At 48.7% G+C, this 19,642-nt stretch overlaps 1 protein-coding gene across 1 annotated transcript in view; it reads left to right on the forward strand.

The window, feature by feature from the left end:
* ANO2 (anoctamin 2) overlaps positions 1 to 19,642 on the forward strand; it is a 334,695-nt gene that overhangs the window by 299,004 nt on the left and 16,049 nt on the right. The gene's annotated exons all lie outside the window — the stretch shown is intronic.

Genomic DNA, 19,642 nt, shown 5'->3' on the forward strand with positions numbered 1-19,642 from the left:
GCTGTTTCTCCTAATGGTCTTGAGGCCCCAGGAAGGCAGGGTACAGGAAAACGTGCTGTACTTCGTCAGCCACTAACACTTAACAGTCTCGCACTATGTCACGTTCAGACTCGGGCACTTACCAAGCAATGAGAAGACAGAAAAAACAAGAAGTAGAAGACTTGGTGGTTTTTGGAAGAAGTTCACCCCAAGATTGTAGAGAGTGAAATTCATTCCATACATTAAACAAACAAGCAAACTACTTACAGGTTAAGAGGGAACAAAACAACCATGAAACAAAAAGTTTGCAAACAGAAGGAAGCCTGTCTTCCAGAACTTTCCTTGTTCAAGCCCAACTTTTGGTAGCATTTTGGTGCCATATCTTAGGCCCCTTTTGTTATTTTTAAATAACACATATTTTATTTTATTTAATTTTTTAAATAAAAATGTTCCTATTTATTTATTTTAACATCTTTATTGGAGTATAATTGCTTTACAATGGTGTGTTAGCTTCTGCTTTATAACAAAGTGAATCAGCTATATGTATACATATATCCCCATATCTCCTCCCTCTTGCGTCTCCCTCCCACCCTCCCTATCCCACCCCTCTAGGTGGTCACAGAGCACCGAGCTGATCTCCCTGTGCTATGCGGCTGCTTCCCACTAGCTATCGGTTTTACATTTGGTAGTGGTATGTCCATGCCACTCTCTCACTTCGTCCCAGCTTACCCTTCCTCCCCCTCTCCATGTCCTCAAGTCCATTCTCTAGTAGGTCTGCGTCTTTATTCCTGTCCTGCCCCTAGGTTCTTCATGACCTTTTTTTTTCTTAGATTCCATATATATGTGTTAGCATACGGTATTTGTTTTTCTCTTTCTGACTTACTTCACTCTGCGTGACAGTCTCTAGGTCCATCCACCTCACTACAAATAACTCAATTTCGTTTCTTTTTATGGCTAAGTAATATTCCATTGTATATATGTGCCACATCTTCTTTATCCATTCATCTGTCGATGGACGCTTAGGTTGCTTCCATGTCCTATTGTAAGTAGAGCTGCAATGAACATTGTGGTACATGACTCTTTTTGAATTATGGTTTTCTCAGGGTATATGCCCAGTGGTGGGATTGCTGGGACATATGGTAGTTCTATTTTTATTTTTTTAAGGAACCTCCATACTGTTCTCCACAGTGGCTGTATCAATTTACATTCCCACCAACAGTGCAGGAGGGTTCCCTTTTCTCCATTCTGACCGGTGGGAGGTGATATCTCATTGTAGTTTTGATTTGCATTTCTGTAATGATTAGTGATGTTGAGCATTCTTTCTTGTGTTTGTTGGCAGTCTGTATATCTTCTTTGGAGAAATGTCTATTTAGGTCGTCTGCCCATTTTTAGATTGGGTTGTTTGTTTTTCTGGTATTGAGCTGCATGAATTGCTTGTAAATTTTGGAGATTAATCCTTTGTCAGTTGCTTCATTTGCAAATATTTTCTCCCATTCTGAGGGTCGTCTTTTCTTCTTGTTTATGGTTTCGTTTGCTGTGCAAAAGCTTTTAAGTTTCATTAGGTCCCGTTTGTTTATTTTTGTTTTTATTTCCATTTCTCTAGGAGGTGGATCAAAAAGGATCTTGCTGTGATTTATGTCATAGAGTCTTCTGCCTATGTTTTCCTCTAAGAGTAACACATATGTTAAACATTTAAATATTTTAAATATTTATGAGTTAAAAAATAAAGTTGTGATCATATGCACACATTTCTCTTTTTTCAGTTAGCCTTATATGAATAAATATTTCCAAATTGTCATATAATATTTAAAACAAACAGCTGCATAATAAATCAACCCTCTAATAAATGGATCATAGTTTATTTACCTATCTTCCAAGGAAGTGAATTGGAGGCTCAGTTTCCAATTTTTCCCCTATTTTCACAAATCCAGTATATATTATTTTCATGTATGTAATCTTTTCCACATTTGTAATTACCTCCTCAAGATATACTCCCCCAGATGTGATGGCTACATCTAAAGGATGGCCATTGTATGGTTCTTGATTTGTTTTACCAAATTGCTTTCTGAAAGGACTAGACCAATTCCCTTCGCCATAGACCATGTACGAAATACTCTTCCAATGGGTACCAATTATTTATTACCCTGAAGTCAAGTGGTAATGAAAGAATGGTCAGTGTGCTTTCAGCTTGAGATTCCCAGCCCCCGTGCCCACCTCATTCTACCTGTTGACGTGAATATTCCAGATTCATCCTTTAAGAGTTAGCTCTTCACAGTGCTTCCTCTGTGAAGTCTTCCTAACCCCATTCCTGCTGAGAGGAATCATTAACTGTTTGCTTTTCTGTCCCAGTGTTGCATTTGGTGCACACACTGATGGTGTATCCTACAGAATTATGGTAATAGCCGTTCTTTTGCAGACCCATCTAACGAGCAGTGAGTGAGGCCCATGACTTTTCATGTCCCCCAGAGCCCAGCACATTCCCTGGCACATGACAGGCACTCAACATGTCTGATAAACAAAAGACGAGTGAGGGAATGAATGCCTTTATTTATTAATGAGGGCAGGTTTCTTAACAGAGGTAAGTTTTTAATAATTTTAAGTGGAAAATGAAGGATCGTTTTCAAAGCAGGGCTTGGTTGATGGTGGGTCAAGGATGTTCTAAAGAGGTTTCCAGGGCTTCCCTGGTGGCGCAGTGGTTGAGAGTCCGCCTGCTGATGCAGGGGACATGGGTTCGTGCCCTGGTCTGGGAAGATCCCACATGCCGTGGAGTGGCTGGGTCCGTGAGCCATGGCCGCTGAGCCTGCGCATCCGGAGCCTGTGTTCCACAACGGGAGAGGCCACAACAGTGAGAGGCCCACGTATCACAAAAAAAAAAAAAAAAAAAAAAAAAAAGTTTCCAGCTCCAGGTAGGAGATTGGTCTTGATCCACAAGGTCCCTTCTGATTCTGAGGGTCCACTTATTAATAATCTGAGTAAGGGAGAGCATTCCAAGGCAGAGGACTGGCAAGTCCAAAGAGTCTCATGGCCGTGAGTAGCTGTTGACAAAGCAAATGATGGTTTTGGGGTAGGGAGGGAACAGAGAAAGACCAGGGATTATTGGAGAACTCTAAGGAAGACCTGACAAGTTTGCATTTTGCATCAGGCCGTAGGGAGCAGGTGTAAAATCTTGGTCGGTGCTGTGACGATGTATGAGCTCTGTTTCTCTTGAGGAAAATGGGCAGCTAGTGCAGGAGGGGAACGGAGAGGGAATGAGGAAGCACAGGTGGACACATTCATTTGTTCATATTCATTCTTTCATTCATGAATCATTTATAAGGCACCCAGAGGGAAGAACAAGTTTAGAGACCAGGACAGTCTCTCCAACAATTCAGGTTGATATTGATTCAGCCTTGTCTGCGGGGATGAAGCCTGGACCACACATGGGCTTTCCATGCTGGGTTCCACAGAAACTCACAGAGCCCTTTAGGCCATTTTGCTAAGTTACCAATCATTTTAGAGACATGACTCTTTTATTTTGTATTTTCTGTAAGCGCAAGGACAGTGTTCCTTTTTTTCAAAAACATTTATTTATGTATTTATTTAGGCTGCTCCGGGTCTTAGTTGCAGAATGTGGGATCTTCAGTTGTGGCGTGCAAACTCTTAGTTGCAGCACGCACGCAGGATCTAGTTCCCTGACCAGGGATCGAACCCGGGCCCCCTGCATTAGCAGCATGGAGTCTTACCCACTGGACTGCCAGGGAGGTCCCAGGACATTGTTTCTGAGTTAGATGTCTTTCATCCCTAATATCTCTGGATTATCCTCTTCACCCTTTCAGGGAGTATTTGATCCCACGTACGATCAAAGACTAGGCCGCAGGATAAACTTTACCAAACGATGACTTAGTAGGCTAAGTGTGGTTAAGGGTGGGCTGGCTCTGGGGTCAACTGCCAGGCTTCCTGTCCTACAATGGCTTGAGGCTTCAGGCCAGCCAGGCCAGATTACCTCACCTGAAAAGTGGCATCTTTTGATGAAAATAGCACCTACCTTGTAGGATGCTTCTGAAATCCAGGAGATGAATCTGGAGTAGTTAAAACACTTGGTCTGGATACTCTCTCAGTGACAGTCAGCTGCCACTGTTAGTGTCAGGTGTCTGGTTTCTTTCTCTTTAATCTAGGAATTGACTAAAAACAGTCTGAAGCCCCTGCATGTAGTGAGCCCTGGAGGTTCCTCCCATCCCATCAGGCAGTAGGATCAGACAGTAATGTTTAAAGACTGAGGGTACGAGATTCCAAGACAGTTCTAAGAATCACACTCAGAATATATAATGAGTGTGAGGTATAAATGAGATATAAACATTCCAAGATACTTGTCCCTCCAGAGAACACAAAGGTCTTAGGGCTCTGCTTGTCAAGTCTGGCATCTCAGATGGGCTCTTTTTGTCATCTGTTTATCTCAAACCCACAAATGTTTGTTCCTCTAGTCATCCAAGAAATAATCACTATTGTCTTCCTGACTCCGGAATTCAATTATCCCTCTTAGAGCCTCCTCTGGTTTCCTAAATGCAGCCCAAGCTTTGAGGCCCTCAGGCCATTCATGTGGGCGAGGAGATGAATTTCTTCTTGTCATTGACATTGTCATCATAGGGGGTCTCATTTTTCTCAGTCATGAGCTTACAGTCCTGTCAAACCCCGAATAGAAAAGGAGGTGCACTGGTGGTTGCACATTTCCTTATTTATTAGGAGTAAAGGTCAGATTGTTATTTTGAAGGGGCAAGAGCTGTCAGTCTCCCCTGCTCTCTGGATATGCCCACCAAGACATGTAAGAATGACCTCGCGGATGGAAACGCATGGGCAGGTTCCCCCCAGAGACCAGGGCATCTGCACCCTTGCAGCTGCACCCAAGTTGTCTCACCAAGTTGCAAATTTGAACTTCAGCATTCGGGAGACGCATCCGTGAACTGGCGTAGACCCTGACTTCTCTTCCGTGACTCCTTTCTGACTTTGCAGCACATCTAGCTGGGGAGAGGCCTGCTCCGGAAGATCCAGACTCTATTTACCTCACTGGCTTTGCCTTGTCGACTGAAAAAAAAATTGCACCACCTAAGAGTTGAGAATTACGTCTTATTCGGCCGGCATGCGGAGGACTTCTAAGCCTGGGAGACTTTTGCAAAAAACAAGAAAACAAACCAAAAAACAGGTAGCTGGAGCATCAAAAGATTACTGTTAATTAAGGAAAAAGCAGACATCTCATGTTAATGAATTGAGCACTTTGCTCAGTACTGTACAGGAAGATGCAGGAGTCTGGGCTCACTGAAATCATTCCTTTGATATGCACCTCAGCTATCTGGGGCCAGTATCCTGGTTTCTTTCCCCATCCTGAATCCCCTCAGGGTGCACAGTATGGGGACTGCAGTGGCTGATGGCTTGATGGCCCCAGCATCCTTTGTTTACTGATATGACAGGGTAGCTTTCTTGGTCTACAGTCTCTACGAAGAATTTTGGATTTCCATGTAAGTCCTCCCCCTTCCTCCTTTGAATGACTGCAAATGCATCCTAACTGCTTCTTTCTCCACTCCCTCTTTGCCTTTTCCTTCCCAGCTTTTAAAATAGCTTTTCTATAAGGCAATCCAGAACGTATTATCTTTTCTACTTAGAATCCTTCAACTTCGGTTACTGACGTCCTTTCAGATGAAGTTCAGACCCGCTAGGCGCAGCATCTGAGGACACCCACGTGTGTGCATCTGGTGGGTCTAAACCGGCCTGTGTTGGCCTGTTTGCTGCTGCAAGTTCTTGGTGAGCTGTTCAGGCTCAAACACATCTCCTAGAATCGTTGTTCAGTTCTCCCATCCTCAGTTCTTCTCTTCTCCTGTACCGGCTTTGGCACAGGAGGAAATGGCAGTGCTCTGGGGCAGACACTGAGTCTCACTCCTGTCTGGCTGCAACCCTCAGCCCTGCTCCTGGAACATAGTAAGGGCTCAGTAAACTATTTCTTGAAGGAATCTTCCTCCCACTCCCTTTCCTTCTGTGGCAGAGAAACTGAGGCCTCCTTGCTCTTTATCCCGTGGTATCTGGGCCGGCCTCCCATTTCGTGGTGGTCATATTTATTATTATTATTATTATTTTGGCCACGCTGCACGGCATGTGGGATCTTAGTTCCTGACCAGAGTTGAACCCGCGCCCCCTGCGGTGGAAGTGCAGAGTATTAACTACTGGACCACCAGAGAAGTCCTTTTTATTATTTTTTATATGCAGCGATTTTCATCTCCCAAGACCAAAGCGAGACACGTTTATCATCAGAGTTTCCCTCCAAGAAAAGTCACTCCTGGTTTTCATTTGCTCCTTGGCCTTCAGGGATCCAGTCACTGATCCCTGTGGAAGTGGGCAGAGGGCAGGGTTCTCCCCCAGACTTGGACTGAAACTCAACCCAGTTTCATGTCCTGGCTCCTGCAGCGCCCCTCCCCTCCACGCCGGGGGCAATACTGTGTCAGGCCTCGAGCAGGCACTCGGGGCACAGAGGCAACAAAGAGGGGGCCGGGCCCTCCAGGACCTCGGGGTCTAGAGGCAGAGAGTGATGGGCCAACGGTTACAGGAAAGGGCCTCCTTGTCACAGAACAAATGAGCCCCCTCTGCTTGCTTCGGCGAGGCTGGGGGTCTCTGGCTCCCTTGTGCCTTAGCAGAGGTGTGTGACCGAGGACTGTCCGCTCTCCTCTGCCCCCAGCCCATGACTGCTCACTCACCGAGCTTCCTTGGGTTCTCCAGAAAGTGCCGACAGAGGCAGGACAGACTCTGCACTGGAGCAAGACTCTTGTCTCCCAGCTGCCACCTCAGGCTTGTTTTCTTGAATTTGTTTATTTATTTGTTTTGGGCTGTGTTGGGTCTTCATCTCTGCGCGAGGGCTTTCTCCAGTTGCGGCGAGCGGGGGCCACTCTTCATCGCGGTGCACGGGCCTCTCACTACCGCGACCTCTCTCGTTGCGGAGCACAGGCTCCAGACGTGCAGGCTCAGCAATTGTGGCTGATGGGCCCAGTCGCTCTGCGGCATGTGGAATCCTCCCAGACCAGGGCACGAACCCGCGTCCCCTGCACTGGCAGGCAGACTCCCAACCACTGCGCCACCAGGGAAGCCCCCTCAGGCTTGTTCTGAGACTTCAGATGAGGCCAGGAAGAGACTGCATCTCAGGGAAAACACTTCTCAGCCCGTCGGCTGAGAGACTTGGTTCCGTGACTCTTTTCCGGGTTCTCCACCACATTTATGGTCTCACCACCCTCCAGGCCCCTGGCTCAGAAGCCAAGACATCACTGTTCCTTCGCTGCTGTCTGCACACCTCCCCTCCGGCAGGGCTGGTCTTCCTCTGGAGTGTTTCTGGAAGTCGCTCCTTCCTGTTCCTTCGCTGCTGTCTGCACACCTTCCCTCCGGCAGGGCTGGTCTTCCTCGGGTGTTTCTGGAAGTCGCTCCTTCCTGTTCCTTCAGCCTCTTCGCCTCCTGCCCTGGTGCTTTCCCCGCCACGCCCTCACAGCCGCCAGCATCCGCCTGCAGCCTTCTGATTCTTCTGCTCGGGTGGTGTTGGTCTTATCCACTGTTCAGAAGCCTCTAGCGTCCCCACATCCTGAGCAAGGCCCTGGTGAGGCAGCTTTTCAGTTATTCGCCCTGAGATTCTTCTACGCGTCCTGAGTGCCGCCACAGTGAGCCCCCCAACTGCTCCTCACCCACAGCCCACACGTCCCCGTTTCCGCCTGGCCGTGTCTGTGCCCCTTGCCCGGCACTCCCTGTGTCTTCTCACCCCCGTGGACAAAACCGGTTCTGTGGCAGCTCCTCCTCAAAGGGTCCCTTCCCTCCCCTCCCCTCGCCCCTCGCCCCTTCCACAGTATTTTAGCGCCCCTCCCTCACAGGGTTTCAGACAAGCCGCTTCCCAAGACAGCCATGCCCCACTGGAAGCTAATTTCAGGGCCTTGCATGGGCCCGGAAAACACTGGAGAAGTCCGCAAAGGGGTGACTGAATAAACGAGGGTATCCTTTATCTAGCTTTGCCGTATCTGGGCTGAAACCACCTTAAATTCTAGTAGTGCTGGCGTCAACTCTCATATATTAACAGGCTGATCATCCCGTGAGTGGATTGTGGAGGGTGGCGGTTATCCTTCTTTCTCTTTCTCGCCGCCGCCTCCTTCCACGCCCCCTGTGCCCCTCCCCTTCGCGGCTGCCTTCTCCCCTCCCCCACCCCAGGCCTACTGTGAGCTCCTTCCCGGGGCTAAGCCAGGGAAACAGGAGGAGTAACGTGAGCCCGTCCACGTCCATGCTGCTCACAGGTAGCGCGCTGCGAAAGAGCTTGGTGGGAGAGAAGACAGAAGCCCAGACGTCAGAACCTTGCTGGAGGCAATAGTTTCTGCATCCCCCTGGATACCTAAGGCTTGGCAACGGCAATCACACCATGACTTCCCATTGCTCTGCACCCCTGTCTTCAGAGCCCCTTGGATCTTCAGATGATCCCTGTAGGGTAAAGGGAGCAGTATCTCTCCTTCCCGCCTTCCCAGGGCTTCAGGGGTCTTGGATGTGAATCTGGCTCTGCCTGTATCCAGCAGGGTGACTTTGGACATGTCGCAACATCTTTCTGGACCTCGTTTCCTCCTCAGTATCATAGGGAGTTAGACCAGATGATGAGTTTTTCCTTGCCGAGGTGCAACCCCCTGGCTTGTGGTCTTAACCAGTTGTGTAATGTGTCACCAGTAATGTGCTGCTACTAGTGCTAATATATTTCAAAAAGCATAAGGTAAAACAGGGTCAGTGTCACCCTCACCTTCCCACACTTCTAGATTAGTTTTGAGTGCGAGAGCAGGGAGGTGTCTGCAGGGACAAGACCTCACTACCCCAGCAGAAGCAAGTGGTGCGCAGAATCGTCATTCATCGAGTGTCTTGATAAGAATTAAGACTTTCAAGCCAGGTCACCCCCAGGGTCCCTAACCTGGGCCAGATCGCCTCCAGGGTCCCTTTCCTGGACTTAGGTAACCCCCAGGGTCCCTTCCCTGGGCCAGATTACCCCCAGGGCCCCTTCCAGTGCTGACATCCTAGTTCATGCATACCAGCTCGACAGTGCATCTCAAAACCAAGAGGCCCAGGGTGTGACACAAGTTGCTTCAGGTCACCCCGAAGACCCATTAGTGGAACTGAGACTAGAGTCTTTTGCAGACCATTCCACAGGAGGATCCCATCAGGACCAACAGGAACTTGGACTTCAGTGGAGGCATGGGGCAGAGGGAGCCTTCCTCTTTCTGTCCCAATGGGATAGACCTCCCCAGGCCCAGAAGGGCCCTTGTCTTGGGCTTTAACAGAAATGAGAGCAGTGAAACCGAAGCTGCCCACTCTCTCTGGTGTGCCTGACACGGTGATCCCTGGCCCTGCTCTCAGCTGTCGGCTTCCTTCCCCGTGACCCCCAGGACCACCCATGCTGACAGGAAGTGCACTGAGCCCACTGGGGCCTGTCGGTTGTAACGGTGAGGCAGGTCATCGGAAGAGGGAGGGGGCGGGGAGAGATGTATTATATTTACGTTCTTCTAAATTGAGCTGGAACTGGGACGCAGCAGGCCTGGGGGGAGGGGCCACGAGGCGAAGGGGAGGCTGGGAGTCGGCCTGAGGTGGGGGCGGTGGTGGTGGGGAGCCCCGTATGGGCAGGATGGGTGGTGGGGCTGGGCTGGCCGCAGACAAAGAGAAACCCAAGAGGGAGAGGGAGGGATTAGGCTGCAAAAACCTGGGAGGGGAGCGGTCAGCTTTCGAGGGAATCTCCAATGTCAAACCCTTTTCCTGAAGAGCTTACTAAGGACTTCAAGGGTAATCCCCCTTCCCTGGCTCCGAGCGGAGGGAAGAATGCTGGCCCAGGAGCAGCCATGACATTAATCATCACTGTCGCCCACCTCAGAGCGGGCTTCAAGCTCCTTCGCCACAGACCCCTCACAGCCCAGTTGCGGAGTTTTCCTCAAGGCCTGACGAGAGGAATTTCTTTAGTTGCTTTAAGAGCTGCGAGCTAAGGCCTCCGGACACTCACAGCCTTTGACTTCTACAGAGTGGAATTTGGCATAAAAACGTAGGCCGGAATTTAATCCTCTAAGAGGAGTTTGGTGACTAGTCCCAAAAGACTCTCTTGGTAAAGTTTTATCACCATTTTATCAAATAAATAAGTGACGCAACTGAGGGCCAACAACTTAGCTTCCTGTTATTCACTAAATTGTGATGGGAGCTTCTTGTTGTGTCTTATTCGCAACACCTGACCACAGGGCCTGGCATACAGTAGGTGCTCAATAAAAGCTTGAAGATGAAGGAAGAAGAATAAAGAATGAAAGCGGTGATCCTATAGTGAGGACCTTGAAGACGAAGTGATAATTAGATACTACAGATATCACCATTTTCAAAGCTCTCCAGACACCCTGATGTATTGATATAGCTGGGACAGTCTGTCTCCTCCCCCTCCCCCCAGGGGCCAAGGTTCCTTATTTTGAGGTGCTTTTAATTAAGGGATGCTATCCCGCTAAGGGCAGGTCTCGTTCAGCAATACAAATGGATGGACTTGTAAAATTATCTGGGTAGGTCAGGCAAAATCCCCCTTGTAATAGTCAACTCCTAGTATGATAATGCTTTATAACAAATATCCCAAAGTCTCAGTGACTTGCAAATGAACCAGAGAATAAAGAACAACAGAAAGAGCTGGCTACAGGCATCACTGAGTAGCCTACCGTAGAAATGGTCAAGTAAACGTGGTCACTTATTAAATAAAGAGTAGAAGAGACTGAGGCTCCAGAGAGAGTGATGACAGGTGACACCCAAGATTCCTTCCGGCTCTCATATTCTTTAGTCGGGGACAGCAGGGACCACCCTGGGTAATTTCCAAGTTTCCAAAAGAGACTGATGTAGAAAACCAGTCCCAAGGCTGCCTTAGCTGTAAGTGATGAAACTTTCCAGAATGTCTGTACAGCATCAGTGCTGAAGCCTCTGTATTCTGTCACACGACTCCAAATGTGTGCGTACAAAGGCAATGGCTCAAAGAACCAGGAAATTCCTTTCCCTGAGCCATCCTGTTTATACAAACTGAGTCATCCCACTGGATAATCAGGCACCTGCCGTCTTCTCCAAATGCCATTTAAACGCAATTCAGGCAGCATCTAGGGTGTCGTTCTGGTATTTCTGGGGAGGAGGGTGAGTTGCAGGTCAAGTCTCTCCTTTTCTTTTGACACACACGTTGCTTGTCATTGTCTGTGCTAGGAGCCCCTTTCCCCATGAAGACTTAAGAGAAAAGGCAAGAGTGTACTTAGATACCATGCCTGGAAGGCTCCTGACGTAGAGGAGATGCCCAGTCAGTGCTCGAGGAAGGCCTGAGTGAGTGAATGAATCGAGGCAGTATTTTAGGTTAAAATACTGAGAACTCTCGCTTTATCCCATTTCTCTTGTTGCTCTGTCAGCCAGGAAGCTCAGAGTGAACTTTGTTGCTCAACCACAGCCCCGTTGTGGGTCCTTAGAGTTTGCATATTTGTGTCTCCCTCGTTTCTCTGTTCTTTGTGTCCTTTTTTCTAAAACACCATAAACTTACTTATGTGTTCCTTTCATTGGCTTTGCCCCAGCCCTTTGGGAAGAGGTAAGGGCAAACAAAGGTCCTCAGGGATTTGTTGCTCGGAAACTTCTCTTCAGGCTTGACTATTTTCATTGCTTTTCCACCTCACTGACTGCATTACCCCAGCCCAGATGGGTAGATGGGAGGATGGATGGATGGATGGATGAGAGGAAGGACGCGTGGGTAACTGGCCCTCACATCCCATTTTGCAGGTGGAAAAAGTAAACAGGAGTGAGTAAGCCAGGCCATTCATTTGTTCACTCAGTAAACATTGGCTGGAAATTCACCAGGTGGTTCTCTGAAAATCAGAAACGAATCAGTAGAGCTCGCAAACTCAATTCTCTCTACTTTTAAGAAACTGATGTCAGATTTTTGAGGTGCCACGAATGCAGGGTAGACAGGAGCGATGGCACAGAAAACGTCAGGTTCAGCTGCAGTGTGCCCCTGCAGAAGACACATGTACGTGAATGAAGACACTCTGGGGAGGTAAAACGCCTGTACAGATTGGTGGGGATGCTGGCATCAATAAAAGTTCATTCTCTGACAAAAAGAGATCAGATCAGAGAAGATCCCATAAAGGAAACCTAAGATGCGTGGGAGTAACTAGGCAGGGGGAAGGGATGCTGTTGCCTTAGGGTTGCATATTTACATTTTGGTGCAGTGAAAGGACCTTGCACTCGGTTGGCATCAGAAACTATGTTTGTTCCGGAGCTTCACTGATTTCTAGGTGTGTGGCCCTGAGAAGATTATTTCACCTCTCTGAAGCTGTTTTCTCACTTGTACAATGGAGATAATAATCCTTGACACTGAAGATTACTTTATGAACCAGAGAGCATGCTGCCTGCACATGGTAGGTGTTTAGGAATTGTTGGTTGAAGCTTCATGACCTCTGAGGGTTTGGAGTTTTGCTCAGAGGAGATAGAAGAGGAGCAATGGGCACATTTTTCCAGAAGACCATAGTCTCCAGGCCTTCTAGCTCCCTGTGGCTGAGAACCATGTTCTTCTGCCTTTTTCTGTGGCCATGAGCGGGGTTCATGTCTGAAGACTCCCACGACCCTAAGCTCTGTTCCCAAGGCAGCGAAGAGGGCTGCTTATGGACTGGTCTCTATCCTACTATCAACCTAAAATCAGCTGTTACAAAAAGACTCTGAGTTCTTGAGTAGTGGGACTCTCAGAAAGTCGTCGTTCCTCCCTCCTTCAGCTGAAGGAGTTAATATTTCACAGTTCACATGGGAGTGAGGAAAGGTGGGGACCCAGTCTCCCTTCATCACAAGGAAATGGAGAAAATGTGGCTTGCTGATCTGTCCTGGTGTTGTGATGACTTGTAGGCAGTAAATTCTTAATACTCAAGCCGTGACTTCAAGGCGAGTCTTTCCTGTTATGACTTCCAGGGTTTCTGAATTGAATCTGATCCATTATATAACCCCCAGGTGACCCTATGCGGATTGAAAGGGGAGTCCACTTACTGTCTTTATTTCCTGAGTAGTCTGTGAGTTTGGATGAGTGACTGGCGGGAAAGATGTTCATGACCAAACACCCAGCAAACCTCAGATGCCTCTTGGGATTGTTCTTCAAGTGAAGCCCAGTGGTCGCGAGTCTCTGCATCTTCCACAGGCCCGCTGGTGAGAGCGAGTTACCCCTGCCCTGGCTCTCGCTGCAGTCTCTTGATGCTGCCCTTAGAGGTCTAACTCCAACACACAGCCAGGACTTGCTTACATGTCCCTCTTCTCCACTGCATCCTGTGAGCCCTTGGAAGGATGACACAGTAATTATTCATCTTTGTCTCCTAGCAACGAGCATGGTGCTCAGTGTCTAGGATGTGCTCAATAGATGCTTGTTGGATGAATGAGCGAATGAGTGAATGAATGAATAAGTGGTGAATGATGGACATTGAGAACCTTCTTATACTTCTGTAAAGACTGCTACTATTTTCCTAGGCGATAGAGGTCCATGCCAAGCAATCAGCTCACGTGCCTTCTTCTTGTTACCTCTTCCTGTTTACGTGGTCCGTCAACACTTGCAGTTCTCTTTACACCAGACACTCACTGCTGTGCACAGTGTCTTCCCTTAGGAGAAGGGCATCACTGGGCACAGCCTGGAAATACAGGCTGATGAAATAGACAGCGATGACCTTCCCGTGGTGTTTTTAGCTACGTGTTTATATTAATGGGCTGTTTCTAGCTGAATCTTTTCAGTAACTGCCTCCCGAGTGAAGAGACAAACTCACGCCAACATGTTTCTGAGTCCTTCCCTTGCGTTGCTTATTAGCGGTTCATGACAGGGAGGGTTCTTAAGCCCCCAGCTTTTAATCCCCTTAAGCCAGGGGTCCCCAACCCCCGGGCCACGGACCGGCATCAGCCCGTGGCCTGTTAGGAACCGGGCCACACAGCTGGACGTGGGCGGAGGGCAAGTGAGCGAAGCTCCATCTGTATTTACAGCCGCTCCCCATGGCTTGCATTACCGCCTGAGCTCCACCTCCTGTCAGATCAGCGGCAGCATTAGATTCTCATAGGAGCGCGGACCCTACTGTGAACTGCGCATGTGAGGGATCTAGGCTGTGTGCTCCTTATGAGAATCTAATGCCTGATGACCTGAGGCGGAGCTGAGGCGCTGATGCTAGCGCTGGGGAGCGGCTGCAAATGCAGATCATCATTAGCAGAGGTTTGACTGCACAGAGACCATAATAAATCAATTGCTTGCAGACGCCTATCAAAACCCTATCAGTGAGGGGCAAGTGAAAACAAGCTCAGGGCTCCCACTGATTCTGCATTATGGTGAGTTGTATAATTATTTCCTTATACATTACAATGTAATAATAATAGAAATAAAGTGCACAATAAAGGTAACGCACTTGAATCATCCCCAAACCACCCCCCACGCCCGTCCGTGGAAGAACTGTCTCCCAAGAAGCCAGTCCCTGGTGCCGAAAAAGTTGGGCACTGCTGCCTTAAGCAGACTATACTATAAAATTTCTAAATTTACTAAATTATAGAAAGTCTCAAAAAAAAAGCTATAGTTATTTTCATTAGAATTAGACTTTCCTAACTGATTGGTTTTACAACCAACTTTCTTCGAACCCTTCTGTGGGCGTGACAGCGCTGAGAAGTGCTGTGTGGACTTGTTAGAACCTCATGGCCCCCTCTCCCTCCCCATCACTAAGCACAGTGATTTCCATTCACAAATTTTTTTTTTTTTTTTTTTTTTTTTGCGGTACGCGGGCCTCTCACTGTTGCGGCCTCTCCCGTTGCGGAGCACAGGCTCCGGACGCGCAGGCTCAGCGGCCATGGCTCACGGGCCCAGCCGCTCCGCGGCATGTGGGATCTTCCCGGACCGGGGCACGAACCCGCGTCCCCTGCATCGGCAGGCGGACTCCCAACCACTGTGCCACCAGGGAAGCCCCATTCACACATTTTAGCTGTCTGCCTCTTCTCGTGTTTGTTTTGTGTTTACAGCTGGTGACAATAAGTTTGTGTTTATGAAACAAGATAACTTCTAAACATCTGCTGTGGGACAGGTGCCACACAAAATTGTGGGACCTCGGAAAAGAGTCAAAAATGTCCGTGGTTTCAAGGGGCTTGCCGTCCAAGGAGCAAGTCAAATACACAAGTAGAGGGACACATGCAAGGCATTATGGGAGTGAGGAGGGGAGGTGCCCGTGGCTCCCAGTTCTGCCTGGGGTAGGGGTGAGCAGTGGGGTAGGGGAGAGCCTTCATAGAGAAGGTTAAGTTTGAGTGGGACCTGAAACATAAATGGTAAATCCATCCAGCAGGCAAGAAGAGAAGGATATTGACATTGCCATGGTGCGGACAAAGGCTCAGGAGTGTGGGAAACTTGATGAATTTGGGGAAGTCCAAATGGTTTTGAAATGGTTGGAAAGCAGGCCGACTTGATCTCCAAACACCCCAGCTCAGTATCAGCCCTGAGCACAGGGGCTGGGGAGGGAGCACATGGCGTCTGGAAAAATAAGTTAGGGTCAGATCACAAAGGGCCTTGAGTGCCACACCAGGGATCTGGATGTTATCGTGTGTGACGGGAAGGTAGATATATTTACCGAAGAATTTAAATAACTGAATAACAAACTGTGTTCCCTCAAGAGCTTTTCCACCAATCCTGGCCAGTCCACTCTATCCCACCTGATATATTATTTTCTTCTTAAGCAGATTGTCCTGGAATGTCCTTTCTGGATGCCATCTTGTTGAGTGTAATCCGCTCCTCTTTGTTATTTTAACCTAAGCCCAGGTAATCAAGGCCAGGATCTCAATTGCCTCTGGCATCAGGCAGCACAGGGCTGATAGTTGCATATTTTAAAAGGAGCCTGGCTGGCTGGGGATTGAGAAGAGAAAACCCAGTGGGGTTTGTGCCTATGAGGGTTTCCAGTCTGCATGCTTTCAGCTCGGTATTTCTGGGGCACTTTACAGCAGGCTTTGTAAAGATTTAGTTGAAAATCAACTTATGAATTCCTCCCTCACTGGCTTGGCCAGGTTTAATCTGTTATTGGTCGAGCCAAGCTGGCTTGTATTATGCAGCGCGGTGAGGATTTCCGGCCTTGCTCTTAGCCTCTTGGAGGCTGGCTGTTTTTAGAAGCCAGGCTTGGTGTTGGTAAGGCTGATATCATTGTGTCCTCTGAAGTGACCTCGGAAGGACGCCCATCTGATACAGCATTTAGACCTTTGACCAAAAAAAGCACGTCTTGGAGTTGACATTTGTACGCCAGAGGTTTATGGTTTTATGTTTTTTTCTCCCCAAGATGAAACAAAGCTTCCTCTTTGTTTCTGCCTCTTTGGGTTGATTCCTGGAAATAGGCAGTGTACCCCGTCCAGGCAGGCAACACCTGCAGCAATGGGACATCTTCAGAGGGTGGTTTCTCTTGGCCCAGGATACCCTATAGTAACATCAGAAGAGGCACAGGACTGTGGCCATCACTGGCCTTTGCTGAGTCCACGCTCTTAAGGTTGTCTGGTGCTGAACACACAGACGTGCCTGGAAGAGGAAAGAGAAGAGACATGTTATGGGGCTTCCCCGGTGGCGCAGTGGTTGAGAGTCCGCCTGCCGATGCAGGGGACGCGGGTTCGTGCCCCGGTCCGGGAAGATCCCACATGCCGTGGAGCGGCTGGGCCCGTGAGCCATGGCCGCTGAGCCTGTGCATCCGGAGCCTGTGCTCTGCAACGGGAGAGGCCACAGCAGTGAGAGGCACGCGTACCACAAAACAAACAAACAAACAAAAAAGAGACATGTTATGATGTTGGGATCACTTATGGGCACTGTTAGCGTCGAGTCACCACTGGAAGTTGTGTGCACAGAGAGGGACCCTGTGATGGAGAGGTTGTGAAGGTGAAGAAGCAAACCCTCAGGGCAGCCTCAGAGGAGAGGGTTCATATCTGCCTTTGGAACTCATGTGAAGGGAAGCTGAGGAAGTGGAGAGTCCCGTTTTTCCCTGCGATCCTGGAAGGACATTGGATTTCTGAGTGCCGTTTGCATGAGTGTGGAGAGGGCATGCCGTATCTGGTTGTAGTCACTCGGAGGTAACTTGCCTCTTCCCTGCCCCAGCAGTCCCCTTGCTAAGTCCTCGTGGGGGCTTTGGAGAGTTTAAACAGTTCTGCTGGAGGAAGTCGCTTATAAGAAGAACATTTGCTCTGTAGACCTGAGCTCATTAGAATCAAGAAGACCAACTTGGAACTCCAGCACTAGAGATATGTTCACCCATATACTTAAATACAGACATGCATTTTACAGGTTTCACAAAACTAGTCTAACATCTGTTTTGCTTTCCTTGTTCATTCCATCCCCCTCCACCCCCGATTGCCCTCACCCCACCCCTGACTCAGCAAAGCCTCCTTTAAGAGACGCAATAGACCCTCCGTTTTGAACTGGCTCCCACACTTGTTTGGGAAGAGTTCTTCTCCCCTTTGGCCAGCTAGCTAGCCAGGCGGTCATTCCAAGGACCCGGCCTTGACAAGTCTGTGCCTTCTGATACATCTTGTCACCCACTGGCAGCTGCTGGTCTCGTAGGGCCTGCCGAGAACCCACTGGGCATCCAGGACCGTGGCTGTGATAGGGCTGAGTCAGCAGGAGCCTTCGCCCTCAACCCTGGGCCAAATCAGAAGCGGTGGTGCTGGGTGAAGTTCTGTGCACTCTCTGTGTCTTGAACTTTCTGCTGTGGTTAAGCGTATCCCTCTGTGAACACTTTTTATTTCATTTCATTTCAAATTTATTTTAAGTTTGGATCCTGGTCTTTCATTCTTTACTTGGATATCCTAGAATCTTGACATTTGTCCAAGAGAATAAGAATTACAGCATCACAGCAAATCAGACCTGAAGGGAATTTAAACCGGTCTCTTCAACTTAAAGATGAGGTTGCTGAAGCCCAATGAAACAGAGAGAATTGCCCAGGGACGCAGGGCTAGTGAGAAACATATCCGGGGCTCGAAGTCAGGCCTCCTGACTCTCCTGCGGGGTTTGCACCTTAAACGTGTGTCTAAGGGGTCCCTAGGCAGGATACATTGCAGCCATCTGCACTCCAATAAGGGTAACAGTACACGTAACAGGTAACGTTATTGAGCAGTTATTAAATGGCAGACACCGTTTTGAGCACTTTATGTATGCAAAATCATTTACCCTTTTGTCAACCTACTTGGTGGGTGCTGTTATTATCCTCTATTTATAACTGGAGTGACTGAGATGCGGAGAAGTTAAATAACTTGCCTTAATAAGTAGGGAAATCCTATTAGACTGACTTTCCTGAGACTCAGGTCTGACTTTGCATCAGCAAATCTGTACTGAGCCCCTACAAGGAATGGAGCCCTGCCTTTCTAGCGGGAAATGGAGGCATGTGGGTAGATGGTCACAGCGCGGCACAATGGCGGCTGTAACAGAGGGTGGGGAAGGAGTGGAGGGGGTAACAGGCTTTACCAAGGAGATGGCATTTGACTGTTCTTGGGGATGCACAGGAGTTTGCTAGCTCCTTCCCTCGTGTGCCATGGAAGGGAAGGAGCTAACGTGTCTGCGGAGATATCCGAACGGTGAGAAGCTCAGGGTCCGGGAAGGCAGAAGCCTGATGGTTGTGGGGAGATTCTGGGAGGTGGGGCTAGAGAGGTAGCTTGGGTGCAGATGGTCCAGTCCCTGTGTCCCAAGGTAAGGGATCTGGATTCTATCCAGTAAACAGAGGGGAGCCAGCTGAAATGCTTGTGAGTAGGTTAAGTGATGGGATCAGATTACTGGGCGCTTGGGGCTGAACAGACGTAGCAGCGTGGGCAGATCGGTCACGAGGAAACCAGGTAGGAGGTGGTTCCAGGTAGAAACGACGGGGGCCTGGACTCCTTACGCCGTCCGATTGGCACAGGCCGCCTCCACTCCTCTGCCCGCACCGCTTCCAGGGCTTGGATGCAGTCTGTAATGCACTCCGCCTGCAGCGACAGGCCCATCCTTCAAGTCTAAGCTTAGGTGTCCTTCCGGAGACTCCCCTTAGTCCCCACGCCAAGCAGGCTTGAGCTCTCTCCTTGCGGCCTCTGCTTTGTCTGGTACATCCTCCCTTCTCTCTTGGCACACGTGAAGTCTCCTTGCACATCTTTGTATATTCTTCTCCCTTGAAGGCTCCTTGAAGGCGTGTCCTTGAAGGCAGGTCCTTGTAGGCGGGTCCAGACCTTTGCCTCCTTAAAGACTTTGCACAGTGCCTGACATTCAGGGAGCTCTCGGTACACGTGTGATGAATGAATCCACCTTCTAAATCAAAGCAGCGACTGTGGATAGGGGAAGAGGCCAACTTTGGGAGATGGTTTTGAAGTTACATCAGGGCTTGCAGACAAATCCAGCCCACTTTATTTACTGCTTTTGTAAATAAAGTTTTACTGGAACCCAACCAAGCCTGCTGGTCTACATTTGTCTGCAGCTGCTCTCACTGTGCAATGGTAGAGTTAGGTCGTTATGACAGGACCATACAAAAATAGTTACTGTCTGCTCAGCAATGAAAAAGGATGAAATATCGCCACTGGCAACAACATGGATGGACCTAGATATGATCATACTAAGGGAAGTGAGTCAGACAGAGAAAGACAAATACCATATGATATGACTTACATGTGGAATCTAAAAAATAAT

This window comes from Lagenorhynchus albirostris, chromosome 11 (genome assembly GCF_949774975.1).
Source record: "Lagenorhynchus albirostris chromosome 11, mLagAlb1.1, whole genome shotgun sequence".
Classification (NCBI taxonomy): domain Eukaryota; kingdom Metazoa; phylum Chordata; class Mammalia; order Artiodactyla; family Delphinidae; genus Lagenorhynchus; species Lagenorhynchus albirostris.